The following is a 14,386-nucleotide window of genomic DNA, read 5'->3' on the forward strand; positions in this document are numbered from 1 at the left end:
GTCCAAATTTGAAGCCGGTACCTTCAAAAATGTGAAAGTAGGTCACTAGGTCAATGTAAAGGTCAAAGTTTGTTTCGGTACACAAAACTATGCATGTGGTCCAAATTTGAAGGCTGTAGCTTGAGAAATGTGAAAGTAGGTCACTAGGTCAAAATCAAGGTCAAATTTCATTTCGGAACATTAAACTATGCATGTGGTCCAAATTTGAAGCATGTACCTTCAAAATGTGAAAGTAGGTCACCAGGTCAATGTCAAGGTCAAAGTTTTTTTTCAGTGCACAAAACTGTGCATGTGGTCCAAATTTGAAGGCTGTAGCTAAAGAAATGTGAAAGTAGGCCACCAGGTCAAAATCAAGGTCAACTCATGTCAAGGTTCATCTTGCAACTCAAAACCATACATGTGGTCCAAATTTGAATGTTGTAGGTTTCTGACAAGAAGATTTTAAAAGCTTTTCCCTATATAAGTCTATATGAACCATGTGATCCCCAGGGCGGAGCCATATTTGACCCTAGGGGGATAATTTGAACAAACTTGGTAGAGAACCACTAGATGATGCTACATTACAAATGCCAAAGCCCTAGGCTTTGTGGTTTGGACAAGAAGATTTTAAAAGTTTTTCCCTATATAAGTCTATGTAAACCATGTGACCCCCGGGGCGGGCCATATTTGATCCTAGGGGGATAATTTGAACAAAATTAATAGAGGACCACTAGATGATGTCACATACAAAATATTAAGGCCCTAGGCCCTGTGGTTTTGAACAAGAGGTTTTTCAAAGTTTTTCCTTATACAAGTCTATATAAACCATGTGACCCCCGGGGCGGGGCCATATTAGACCCCAGGGAAATAATTTGAATCATCTTGGTAGAGGACCACTAGATGATGCTTCATACCAAATATCAAAGCCCTAGGCTCTGTAGTTTTGGCCAAGAAGATTTTCAAAGTTTTTCCCTATATAAATCTATGTAAATAATAGAAATAAACAAAGGGCCATAACTCACTAAACAAGGAGTTGCGTTCAATAAACGCTTGATGCCCCCGGTGGCATCCTTGTCGATACAAAGCAACCTAAGTCCAAAACGAGGTCAAGGTCAAACTGAGGTCAGGTAATGTTTGAAGATGAGGAATGGTCACAGGTTACATCTGTATTAGTATCAATTCATTCTTGTAAGCCGTATTGATGCTAGGCGAAACGGTCCCATTTGGTTAACCAAGAGATGGCCCATATAAAGCAACCCAAGTCCAAAATGAGTCGTCAATGTCAAACTGAGGTCAGGTGATGTTTGAAGATGAGGAATGGTCACAGGTTACATCTGTGTTAGTATCAATCCATTCTTGTAAGCGGTATTGATGCTAGACGAAATGGGCCCATTTGGTTAACCAAGAGATGGCCCATATAAAGCAACCGAAGTCCAAAATGAGTCAAGGTCAAGGTCAAACTGAGGTCAGGTGATGTTTGAAGTTGAGGAATGGTCACAGTTTACATCTGTATTAGTATCAATCCATTCTTGTAAGCGGTATTGATACTAGACGAAACGGGCCCATTTGGTTAACAAAGAGATGGCCCATATAAAGCAACCTAAGTCCAAAATGAGGTCAAGGTCAAACTAAGGTCAAACTGAGGTCAGGTGATGTCTGAAGAGGAGGAATGGTCACAGGTTACATCTGCATTAGTATCAAGTCATTCTAGTAAGGGGTATTGATGCTAGATGAAACAGTCCCATTTGGTTAACCTCGTATGGACAGACGGACGAATGAACGGACGGACAGGACGATCACTATATGCCTCCCGCATCAGTAGATGCCGGGGGCATAAAAATTGTTGAACCAGTCTGATTTTCAGGGGGACACAACTAGGGTACCAATACATCATTCTGACAAAGTTTGGTCAAAATCCCCCTGGTAGTTTCTGAGGACATGCGATAACGAGAAATTGTTAACGGAAGGACAGACTGATGGATGGAAGGACGATGGACCATGGATGCAGAGTGATTTGAATAGTCCACCATCTGATGATGGTGGGCTAAAAATACCAATCGGGTTCATGACAGCAAGAAAATTGAAGCGTATTCTTACCAGACCATTTTTTGTGTTCATTCAAAAATATCATTATGGAATGCTCACACAAATAAGGCAATAGCTTAATGTTCATGCTTTACATTGACATTTGAAGGTTTCCTAGTTCACAAAGTTTTACACATTATATTGAACTGTTTTTAATCCTTTGAATTGTCATGTACCTTTTCTTTTCAGATTGTATATATTATTGTTTCAGACTCCAAATATCTGTTCAGGTTTTGATTATCGGGTTTACTAATTTTTGATGGACATCTATCATGTCCGCTGTCCAACGTAATGTTAATTTATAGTGTTCTGGTTCCTGCCAACGCTTTAGGGTCACAAGAGATGAGTGTCACCCATATATAGAAAATGAAATTTTGAATTTATCTGCTTAGAGGGCGCTTTCTGCATTTTGGTTGGTCAAACTGTCCCTAGAAAATAATAACTATATGCAAATGCAAAATTTGCTGCCTTGCCAGAGCGCAGTTGATTTTTAGAATTTGTCGAGTAAGGCACGAGTTCTATATGTTTCAATTCACTACGTTTTGGGCACAGATAGCATTGTTCAGTAAGTTAATTTTTTGTTTTTACTGCCTTGTTCGGAGGAATTATATTGTTCAAATAATTTATTTTGAAACAATTACACATTTTATTGTTAAGGTAGATAATTTTGTATTTTTATTAAGTAATGGCTTTGTTCACATAACTAGTGCTGGATTCCCGCAATTTCTTTGTTAAAATGTTCAATGTATTATGTTTTCTTTATGTTAATACTTGTATGTTCGTACGCGGTTTTATGCGTATTCTTTTATGTATTATGGTTACTGATAGTTTGAATGTTTTGACTTTCAGATAACCGCTACGCTACCCTACACTATTGTATGTTCTACGTAAGGAATAAAGGTGATTGAAGTAGCGCGTGTATTGCATCTTTTTCTTGTTGCCTAAAATACTCGGGGTGAAGCTGCCCACTACAGTTATGAAGTAGTGCTACAGTACATATTAACGATTGCAACTCAGTTAGTAAAGAGTTGACAGATCGACAATTATAGATAAACATGAGTATGTGTGTACCTGAAATTTTTATTAGCTTTTTTCATGTTTTATGTGTATTGTCACTATATCCTTGCAATTTTTGTTCTCAAACTTTGGAGACCAAGTTTTAAAGCAAGGGGGAATTATAAGGAAGCCCCAAATGTAGCATAATGTTATGCAATAAATATCAATTAACATTATATATTATAAAACAATACTTGGGAAATAATACATATATAGTGACTATATGATATCATACATTTTGTATCTGATGTTTAAATGCACCTTATATTTCAAATGTTATAGATCTTGTAGTAAATAGTTACTTAAAATTTTTTTCATTGCTATGTTTATTTTCATTTCCATGCCAATTTAAGTGGGTGAGAATAAAAGGACATCATCTAAACTTCACATCTGGGCACCCTTCTATTCAGCTTTTCGAAATATATCTCGAAAATACATATTCTCCATCAGCTTAAACAGGTTTGACAAATACCCACGGATAATCTTATCCAGAAATTGAAATACTTTGGAAAATCAATATGACAGAACCTTCCCGGCCAACTTGGTATTACGATATTCTTGCATTTATCATATCATTGATTCTGGGGTTAGCATTTTTTTTTACTGTAAGTGCTGTAAAAATAAGAAACTGTGCCAAAGATCTGTACATAAGCAAGCAGTAGATAAAATCGGGGAGCCATCTGTGTATTTCCGATCAGCTACAACCAATCTACCAGCTGCTGCGACCTTTCAGACAACAAATGGGCACAATGCCACCCAATCTAACAATGAGATAAACAATATGGCTACCATGCAAACCAAAGGCAGCCTTTTACAACAACTGTACCCATCGCTCCAACTTGGCTCCTATAATGTCACTCCGTAATGCGTACCAGTCAACCTTGTTACCAAACGATCACAGCTAATATAGCCCTAACGACTGGATATTATACAACACCGTGGTTATACAACCCAGCCACTATAAAATTATTATGTGCCCCGTGTACAAACTGATTTACTGGAACCTACAACATTATTATACACAGGATATTAAACTGTCTTAAATACACTTGGAATCAGACATTATCAATCTCTGTACATTAGTCTCAGTGCCAGATATTAGTTCTAGAATCTTATTCTACTTCGATCTCACTGAAAAAAAAAAAAAAACAACGCCAACTATTGTACTTATACTTACAGCGTAACTGTTGCATTTTCTCACGATGTATCCAGTGGAAATCATTCATGATATGGTGATAAAATACATAGAAAACTATTTTCGTCAAAGAATATGTGAAAAGTTTGGACACTTTCCGGCTACGGCCCAAAATCCGAGCCGCCATTTTTACTATCATCAGCTGCAATGGAACTTCTCAAATTACTACTGGGACACACTTGATTGTTTTATTTCGGATTCATGGTGTGTCTACCACTTCATTCAACAAATTCAGATACAAATTATGGAACAGGCGAATATGGAGGGCAGAGACTTAAACTTGCACCTTCTGTACGCTACGACAAACTTCGACGTCATACAAGGACTACTCCACAGTATCCAAATTAAAGAAACCATTTTTCAACAGTTGACCGCCCTGGCAGATCACATATACACAGATACTCACAACAATAACAATGTCACCTCGCGCAGGGGGCGACCTACATGTATTATTCATTCTTGGAGCTACAAACGTGAACCTAAAGTTCGTGGTAGTCCTAGTCTGGATTTAAATGCATTGGATTAAATGCATCTACATGCCGTTTTATTGGCATACACATACAGTTTTTTTTTAGTTAAATCGTACCTTCGTTGCAAAAAATACGGGAGATGTTGAGTAAACATAACAAGAGATCACAGAGTGATCTTGGCGCCCACCAATGTGCCATTTTTGAGTGTTCCAAATTTCAAGACTTACTGACTAGCTTAAGGTCAAATTTCATTTCCGTACACAACAGTGTGCATGTGGTCCAAATTCGAAAGCTGTAGCTTGAGAAATGTGAAAGTAGGTCACTAGATCAATTTCAAGGACGAAATGTGAAAGTAGGTCACTAGGTCAAAATCAAGGTCAAATTACACTTCAGAACACAAATTTATGCATGTGGTCCAAATTTAAAGCCTGTACCTTCAAAAATGTGAAAGTAGGTCACTAGGTCAATGTCAAGGTCAAAGTTTGTTTCGGTACACAATCCTATGCATGTGGTCTAAATTTGAAGCCTGTAGCTACAGAAATGTGAAAGTAGGCCACTAGGTCAATCTTAAGGTCAAAGTTCATTTCGGTACACAAAACTATGCAAGTGGTCCAAATTTGAAGGCTGTAGCTCGAGAAATGTGAAAGTAGGTCACTAGGTCAAAATCAAGGACAAATTTTATTTCGGAACACAGAACTATGCATGTGTTCCAAATTTGAAGCCTGTACCTTCAAAAATGTGAAAGTAGGTCACTAGGTCAATGTAAAGGTCAAAGTTTGTTTCAGTACACAAAACTATGCATCGATGGCTTAGCGCAATACTGGTCCAAGTGACATTTTTTCACAAAATCACTTTTTTACATATTTTTATAAACTAAGGTCAAATACACAGTCTGTGAAAAAATTAGGGTAATTTACCCTTTTTTACCCACTTTTACCCTCCAGAAACATATAGGTCTATCTCAGAATGTTGGTTTTTATCACTGCAATAAAAGTCTAACTTGAGTTGGACTTATATTGCATTGAACATTTTGTTTTATGACAAGTTTAATTTGAGTTGGTCTTATATTGCACTGATAAAATTGTTTGATTTTACCAATATGCTTTAGTTAAACCTATCAATGAACAAAAATGTTGTGATTTCTTTCAAATTAAGTACTGCATAGGTAAGTAATGTAATAAGAGCAAGAAGTGCTTGATCATTTTGATCAAGAATTACAGCCAAAATTTTTAATACTTGGAGCAGGCAAATGGTCTGGCAAGTCCACCTAAAATTTCTTTTTAACTCTCTTATAAAATTGTACAGAAGCTGAAGTTAGTCCACTGCCAAGTTATCGATTCCCTGACGCCTGAAAGTGGCCAATACAAATATGATACGAGAAAAAGTGCCTATACGTTTACTTGTGTAATTATATTTTTACCCTACCAAAGTTGGAAATTCAAACTCACACTGTTTTCCCTTGTTATACTTTTGTTATTCCAATTAAACATTAAAAGCAACATTTTTTGGTGCTATAGCAAAACTTGAGTTTGTAGTAAATACCTGGGTATCATTTACTTTTTAACCTATATATTTTCAGTAAATGGATTTAAAATATTTTTGTTCCATTGTTGAAACAAATAATGATGCTAAGAATATTTTTCCTGGCATGGACATTTGACTGTCTCAATTTAATCAAAACTATTTTGATTGGTTGCATTATTTGCTATCAAAGTATCTTCTAATAGATTTGATTTATTACATCAGATTAAGATTGTGATGCATAAACATTTAGCTACACAAAGATTTATGCAAAACATAATGAAACATGAGGCATAGCATTATCAAGCACTATTGCTATGACTAAATTTAAGTGTCATTTTTAGCTAATCTGATTTTTGATTGTCATCACTTGACGATTTGTGTTGATGTTGGTTAAAATTTTCGTTTAGGTCCACCTTTTCTCAAAAACCATAAGAGCTACAGCTTTAAAACTTTGCTTACTTGTTTGTCATGTAGGCCAAAACTATAACCCTGATAAGCATTTTGTCAAAATTGTGGTCCTTTTTGTAAGAAAATTTGGTTAAAATGTTTGTTTAGGTCCACCTTGTCTCAAAATCTGTAAATGCTTTAATCTTGGCACACATATTTATCATCTTTAGATGGCTATGTAGGTCAAGAACCATAAGTTTGATATGCATTTTGTCAGAATTACCAGTTACAAGTTACAATCTACCAATTTTTCTAAATAATTTCTGCTAAGACTCTTTTTTTTTTCAGAAATAGGTAGTATGCTCACTTAAAGCCCCAACTTTTACTACCCTGGCAGTAAGTTTTGTAGGAGGAGCCTATCAAATAACAAGGCTACTCCAGGCTGTCTGTCAGCTTTCAATGATTCACAAGCAAATGTAAACAATGGTCAGTTGAAGAATAAATATGAATTTACATGTTTTGATGATTACAAATTAATATTATACATATTTTGTGCATCCATATCAATATCATTGTTATGAAAAATTGAGTTGAGCTAGACTAGCATTCCTGATTTTTAAACTTCTTATTAATGTAAATTGAACAGTGAAAATCAAACATTCTTAACTTTTCTGTCATTGCTGGCAGGTCCATTAATAGAGATAATGTAGCAATAAGTGCAGAAATAATAAACTATTTAAGTCTGAGATGTAGCACAATGCACACAAATTAGCAAGTGTTGCTGTGATAAGGTCTAATAACAAGAGCTGTCACAGGAGACAGCGCGCTCGACTATTTCGATGCTGGATAGTGAAACTGGGCACATCTGAAGAAACTAGAGCTGTCACTGGAGAATGACTCCAATTGTGGATGAAGATATTGCACAATAGCCTGAGTCTATATCAAAAATATCAACTTAAAGTAATAAGAGAGGTAAAGATAAAATGTATCAAAACACTTTATAAGTATATCCTAGCAAAAAGGGGCATAATTCATTAAATATTGGTGCCAGAGTTATGCAGCTTGTGTCATATAGTGTGGGTGATGATGCTGAACAACTATTTTAAGTTTGAATCAAATCCATTCAGTAATAACAAGAGACAGAGTGAAAGTGCATCAAAACTTTAACCTAAAATTCTAAGTAAAAAGGGGGAATAATTAATGAAAAATTTGTGCCAGAGTTATGCACCTTGCGTCATATGGTGTGGGTGATGATGTTGAACAACTATTTTAAGTTTGAATCAAATCCATTCAGTAATAACAGAGACAGAGTGAAAGTGCATCAAAACTTTAACCTAAAATTCTAAGTAAAAAGGGGAAATAATTCACGAAAAATTGGTGTCAGAGTTATGCACCTTGTGACATATGATAAGGGTAATGATGTTGAACAATTGTTTAAGTTTGAATCAGATCCATTCAGTAATAACAGAGATAGAGTGAAAGTGCATAAAACTTTAACCTGAAATTCTAAGTAAAAAGGGGAATAATTCATGAAAAATTGTGCCAGAGTTATGCATCTTGTGTCATATGATGTTGGTGATGATGCTGAACAACTATTTTAAGTTTGAATCAAATTCATTCAGTAATAAAAGAGGTAGAGTGAAAGTGCACCAAAACTTTAACCTGAAATTCTAAGTCAAAAAGGGGGAATAATTCATGAAAAAATGGTGCCAGAGTTATGCACCTTGTGTCATATGATGTGGGTGATGATGTTGAACAACTATTTTAAGTTTGAATCAAATCCATTAAGTAATAACAGAGATAGAGTGAAAGTGCATCAAAACTTTAACCTGAAAATCTAAGTGAAAAGGGGGGATAATTCATGAAATATTGGTGCCAGAGTTATGGCCCTTATGTCAGATGATGTGGATGATGATGAGGAATAAGTATTTCAAGTTTGAATCAAATCCATCAAGTAATTACAGAGATAAGTTGAAAAAAGAGAAAATGCACCAAAACTTTAACCAAGGTGGGGACGCGGAAAGACGCCGACGCCGGGGCGAGTAGGATAGCTCTCCTTATACTTCGTATAGTGGAGCTAAAAATGATAAGCTATTTGAAATAATTTATCACTGTATGTCTGTTATTTAGTTCCCCTATATCTTTAAAACATTTGTTAAATAACACATAAAAATATTACTGCAGAAATGATTATGATATTCTATTCAGTTTGAAAATTCAAAATTACTTTTCTGGAAAAGTTTTACAATGCACTCTAGGTGTTAATTCCATTGATACATCAAACCTTCTACTGATCAAGTTTGTGGATAAAATTAACCACGTGGGAATTGTTTACATTCTCTGTTTCTCTAGGGTTCATGACCTCATTAGCTCCTCCCGGCAAATTCAAATTTTTGGCAGTTAGGTTTAAATAATTTTTTAAAACTATACTTCACAATTTTTTGTTTTGAAAAATGAAAACACCAATTGATAAAGAATGTTTCAATGTGTATTTATGCAATTTTATCAAACATACCACTTTGACTTGGTTACAACACCAAGTGTTGTGGTTGGGACAAATTACATGGACACGTATAAGGCACAAGGAAAAAACGTATTTTCAAAAAAATCCAAAGTCAGGCACTCTGTGCACATGCTGGAAGGACACATTTTTTTTAATTCGATATCCAGTTTATCGCATGTTACCGCAGAGGGATCGATCCAGATTTTCGTCCCTTCGCAGCGAAAATCGGTTGGATCGATTCCCTAATAAATACATAATGACTGAAATTGAGGCTGAATTTCAATATAGTTGAGAAAAATGTAATGTAAATCTGGAAGAAAATTTGTAAACAGCCTGGTTGTTCAGTCTATAGAGCATAGGAACAGAATTCCAAGGCCACAAGTTTAAGCTTCAGTCTGGTTGCATATTTTTCTCACATAATTAACATCTTTCCATAGCTTCACCACAGAAATGATGATAGCTCCATTTCCCTAATGAATAAGTTGTTATGAATATTTTTTTTGATTTGCAAATTTAGTTTTATATATTAAGTTTAATTACTGTTGTTGAATTCCACATTTAAGGGTTGAAAATGCACTACCGGTAATTGTAGGATATGTTATTAGGTTGTGTTTTCATACAAACTGGAAGATTCTGTTGCTTTCTCTGAAATACAGTAATAGTACTTGGATCCTTGTCTGTATGTTTAATGTGCAACACCCATTTCCCCTATTTTAATTTTACTGAAGTACCTATTTTCCCTATTCCAGCTGTACTGAGGTGCCAAATTTCCCTATTCCAGCAGTGCATTTTTACCCTATTTTGGTTGTACCGAGATGCCTAAATTCCCTATTCCAGTTGTACTGAGGTGCATTTTACCCAATTCCAGTTGTACTGAGGTGCATTTTAACCTATTCCAGTTGTACTGAGGTGCATTTTAACCCTATATCAGTTGTACCTAGGTGCCTATTTCCCTGTTTTAGTTGTACTGATGTTTCCAGTTCTACTAAGGTGCCTATTTTGTCTATTTCATTTGTACTGAGTCAGAGGTGCCGTTTTCCCTATTTCAGTTGTACTGAGGTGATCTGCTAACCTGCTCCCTGTTTTTTTCTGGATTAATACAATTACTTTTTTATGGCTTTAATATCTGAAGGTATATCACAAATTTGCCACTAGAAACATAGCTGCAATAGGAATGGCCAGTTGAAAACTGATTAGTTTTGCCTAAAATGTTTTGGATGGGCAAGACAAAATAATTTTTATCTTCATCTCCTCTCTCAAAAACAATTATTTTGGGTATACCGGTAATTACAAAAAATGTTTTCTTTTCAGTGTAATAGAAGTCCAACTGCAGTTTAATTAGCTCTGAAACAGCAAAAATACAATGTGATAATGGTCTAATTCAAGTTGGTCTTTTATTGCACTGTAAAACTGAATGCAATATCGGTCCAACTCTCAAATACACTATTTTAACTGCTTTTTGCCAAAAACTAAATTTAAACAATAATTTCTTAAGGCATTTTATGCCAACATGTAAATTTATATTTTTCCATTCCAAATAGCTTTTTATAGGATCAGTTTTTTGTCTCTCCTGAACAATTTTAGAAAATTGAGTTGGACCAGTATTGCGCTAAGCCATCGGCATGTGGTCCAAATTTGAAGGCTGCAGCTTGAGAAATGTGAAAGTAGGTCAGTAGGTCAAAATCAAGGTCAAATTCCATTTCAGAACACAAAACTATGCATGTGGTCCAAATTTGAAGCCTGTACCTTCAAAAATGTGAAAGTAGGTCACTAGGTCAATGTCAAGGTCAAAGTTTGTTTCAGTGCACAAAACTATGCATGTGGTCCAAATTTGAAGGCAGTAGCTTCAGAAATGTGAAAGTAGGTCACTAGGTCAAAATCAAGGTCAACTCATGTCAAGGTTCATCTTGTCACTCAAAACCATACATGTGGTCCAAATTTGAATGTTGTAGGTTATTGACAAGATTTTAAAATCTTTTCCCTATATAAGTCTATATGAACCATGTGACCCCCCAGGGCGGGGCCATATTTGACCCTAGGGGGATAATTTGAACAAACTTGGTAGAGAACCACTAGATGATGCTACATACCAAATATCAAAGCCCTAGGCTCTGTGGTTTTGGACAAGAAGATTTTCAAAGTTTTTCCCTATATAAATCTATGTAAATTATAGAAATAAACAAAGGGCCATAACTCACTAAAAATTGTTGAACCAGTCTGATTTTCAGGGGGACACAACTAGGGTACCAATACATCATTCTGACTAAGTTTGGTTAAAATCCCCCCAGTAGTTTCTGAGGAGATGCGATAACGAGAAATTGTTAACGGACGGAAGGACGGACGGAAGGACGACAGACCATGGACGCAGCGTGATTTGAATAGCCCACCATCTGATGATGGTGGGCTAATTAACAATTAAGTACTAGAAGTGCGTTTCATATCATATATATTTATTCTCCAGTGGCATAGGGACATGATTTTTTTTTCTTACAAACATGCAATCGATGTGTAAACGAAAGTGCATTGTCTTACAATCCTAAAATCTTCGTATAAATGGAATTAACATTTACTTTTTAGACGTGCGTTTGAGGTCATATATATTTATTCTCCAGTGGCGTTGTGTAAATGAAATTAACATTTACTTTTTAGAAGTGCGTTTTAATTGTGACAAACGCCTACATATTTTTTTTGCGTGAACTGGTGACTTCGACTTCTACATCCTGAAGATGTTGTGTATAATACACCAACAACATCAAAGATACCGGTGAATAAAGACATCATTTTTCCTGTTATTATAATGTATTCTGTCATTAATTAACAGAAATTACCAGGAATGCATTTCGCATTAATGGATGGATCCGTAAACCGATCAATAAACTCCGCCCCTTAGTTACTGTTGCTGCTTCCCACAAGCTTCTTTCAAAATGGCGGATTAATGTACATTAGCGACTGACTCGCTAGAAAGTATTTCAGTTGATATATGTGTGAAATACTTACCAAAATGTGAACCAAAATGCACAAAGATAGCTGTCAAAGAGGCTTAATTGTTTTTCTAAAGATTATGTACATGACATTAAGGTTGACTCAGAAGAAACCACGGTAAAAGTTAGCGCCAAATGCTGGCGTTATCGAAGAAAAAACACTTTCCGTCTTTGCTAGATATTCCTGACAGGAAAAATATTGAGTCCTTATGCAAATACATGGTATAATTATAATCTTAGTTATCTTTTAAGCAACATGTGAAAAGAAATTACATCTTAGATTACTATATACTAGTAAATTATTTGAACAAAATAGTATGTCCACTTCTGTCGTATAGAGACTGTATTTCCACGCTAGGCTTATACGATAAAAATATCAAACACCATGTACAGTCACATATAGTGTAAGTGATTTCTTACATCAAGATAACATTTTCAACAGATAAAGAAATTTATTAATTGGTTCAATTGCTTTATATTAATGTTGCGTAATACTCTACTGTTCTTATTTTACAAGTATGTTTTGCGATCGCGCTGCTGTTGCAACTGATTGTTGAATTGTCGATCACCGCTGTGATATCAGTTAAGTTAATTATTCCCATAACATTATAATATACATTTGTAAAATACCATGCAGTTGTCTTAAAAATGAACATATGTCCATGCTTGGTGTATATTTCAGAACTAATTTTTGCGTGAAAACTTACAAAATTTTGAACATTTGGTAGTCATATTAATTTTATTTTCAGTGCGGTCGGACATTGCTCGCATATCATAGGGCTGATTAAATCTCCTCCACAATTAAATTAAACAAATTCCAGACCAGCAAAGTTAAACAAGTCTATCACAGCAATGGCACAAACCAAAAGGGACAAAGATCTTGCCGAAACCTGTTAACCATGTTTTTGTTAGACCGGTGGAAATAAGGGAACGAAAACCTGTGATATGTTTACTTGGCAGTTCATATAATTAAATAGGTCTTCATTTTGCAAGTAAAACAAAAAATAACTAGAGCTATCACTAAAGGTGATGAATGTACCCCCCGCATGCACTGACACAGTACACTGAATTTGACACACACAAGACTGCATAATTATGTGGACTGTATGTATACAGTATAGTAACAAAAAACAAAGTCCCATAACTATGCAGAATATTTATCTAAAAGTATGTAACATGCACCATGCACAACTAGGGTTGGTACTGATCACTTGTGTGAAGTTTCATTAAATTGTGTGCAAGGGTTTGTTAGATTAGGCACGCACAAGATTGCATATGCAGGCTGTATGTACATAGTATGTTAACAAGAAACAAAGTCCCATAACTCTGCAATTTTTGTCGCTGAAAGAACCTAACATGCCCCATGCACAACTACTGTTGTTACTGATCAGTTGTGTGAAGTTTCATTAAATTGTGTCAAGGGGATAAGGAGAGATGGTGCGCACAAGATTGTGTCTATGTATATAGTATAGTAACAAAAAAACAAAGTCCCATAACTCTGCAAATTTTTTTTCTGAAAGAACCTAACATGCCCCATGCACAACTACTGTTGTTACTGATCAGTTGTGTGAAGTTTCATTAAATTGTGTCAAGGGGATGAGGAAAGATGGTGCGCACAAGATTGTGTCTATGTATATAGTATAGTAACAAAAAAACAAAGTCCCATAACTCTGCAAATTTTTTTTCTAAAAGAACCTAACATGCCCCATGCACAACTACTGTTGGTACTGATCACTTGTGTGAAGTTTCATTAAATTGTGTCAAGGGGATGAGGAGAGATGGTGCGCACAAGATTGTGTCTATGTATATAGTTTAGTAACAAAAAAACAAAGTCCCATAACTCTGCAAATATTTTTTCTTAAAGAACCTAACATGCCCCATGCACAACTACTGTTGGTACTGATCACTTGAGTGAAGTTTCATTAAATTCTGTCAAGGGGATAAGGAGAGATGGTGCGCACAAGATTGCGTCTACGGACAGACGACCAGACGGACAGACAGACAGACAGACAGACAGACAGACAACCTGAAACCAGTATACCCCCCCTTACAACTCTGTTGTCGGGGGGGTACAAAAATGAAAAAAGAGAAAACAAACAGATAAAATGAATCCATTTGCATTTATTGTATCATAATATTAATGGTAGTTATAAATAGTTTATGACAGCCGTAAGGTAAAATAAACATATGAAAAAAATCAGCGACA

General features: G+C 35.5%; 1 long non-coding RNA gene across 1 annotated transcript in view; it reads left to right on the top strand.

Moving 5' to 3' along the window:
- The first annotated feature begins 57 nt into the window (after positions 1-57).
- The window catches only part of LOC128547234 (uncharacterized), a 39,049-nt gene continuing 24,720 nt past the window's right edge, over positions 58-14,386 (top strand). Inside the window, exon 1 of the long non-coding RNA XR_008366402.1 lies at positions 58-1,251. This is a non-coding gene — a long non-coding RNA (uncharacterized LOC128547234). The remainder of the gene's footprint in view (positions 1,252-14,386) is intronic.

This window comes from Mercenaria mercenaria, chromosome 12, assembly GCF_021730395.1.
Source record: "Mercenaria mercenaria strain notata chromosome 12, MADL_Memer_1, whole genome shotgun sequence".
NCBI lineage: Eukaryota > Metazoa > Mollusca > Bivalvia > Venerida > Veneridae > Mercenaria > Mercenaria mercenaria.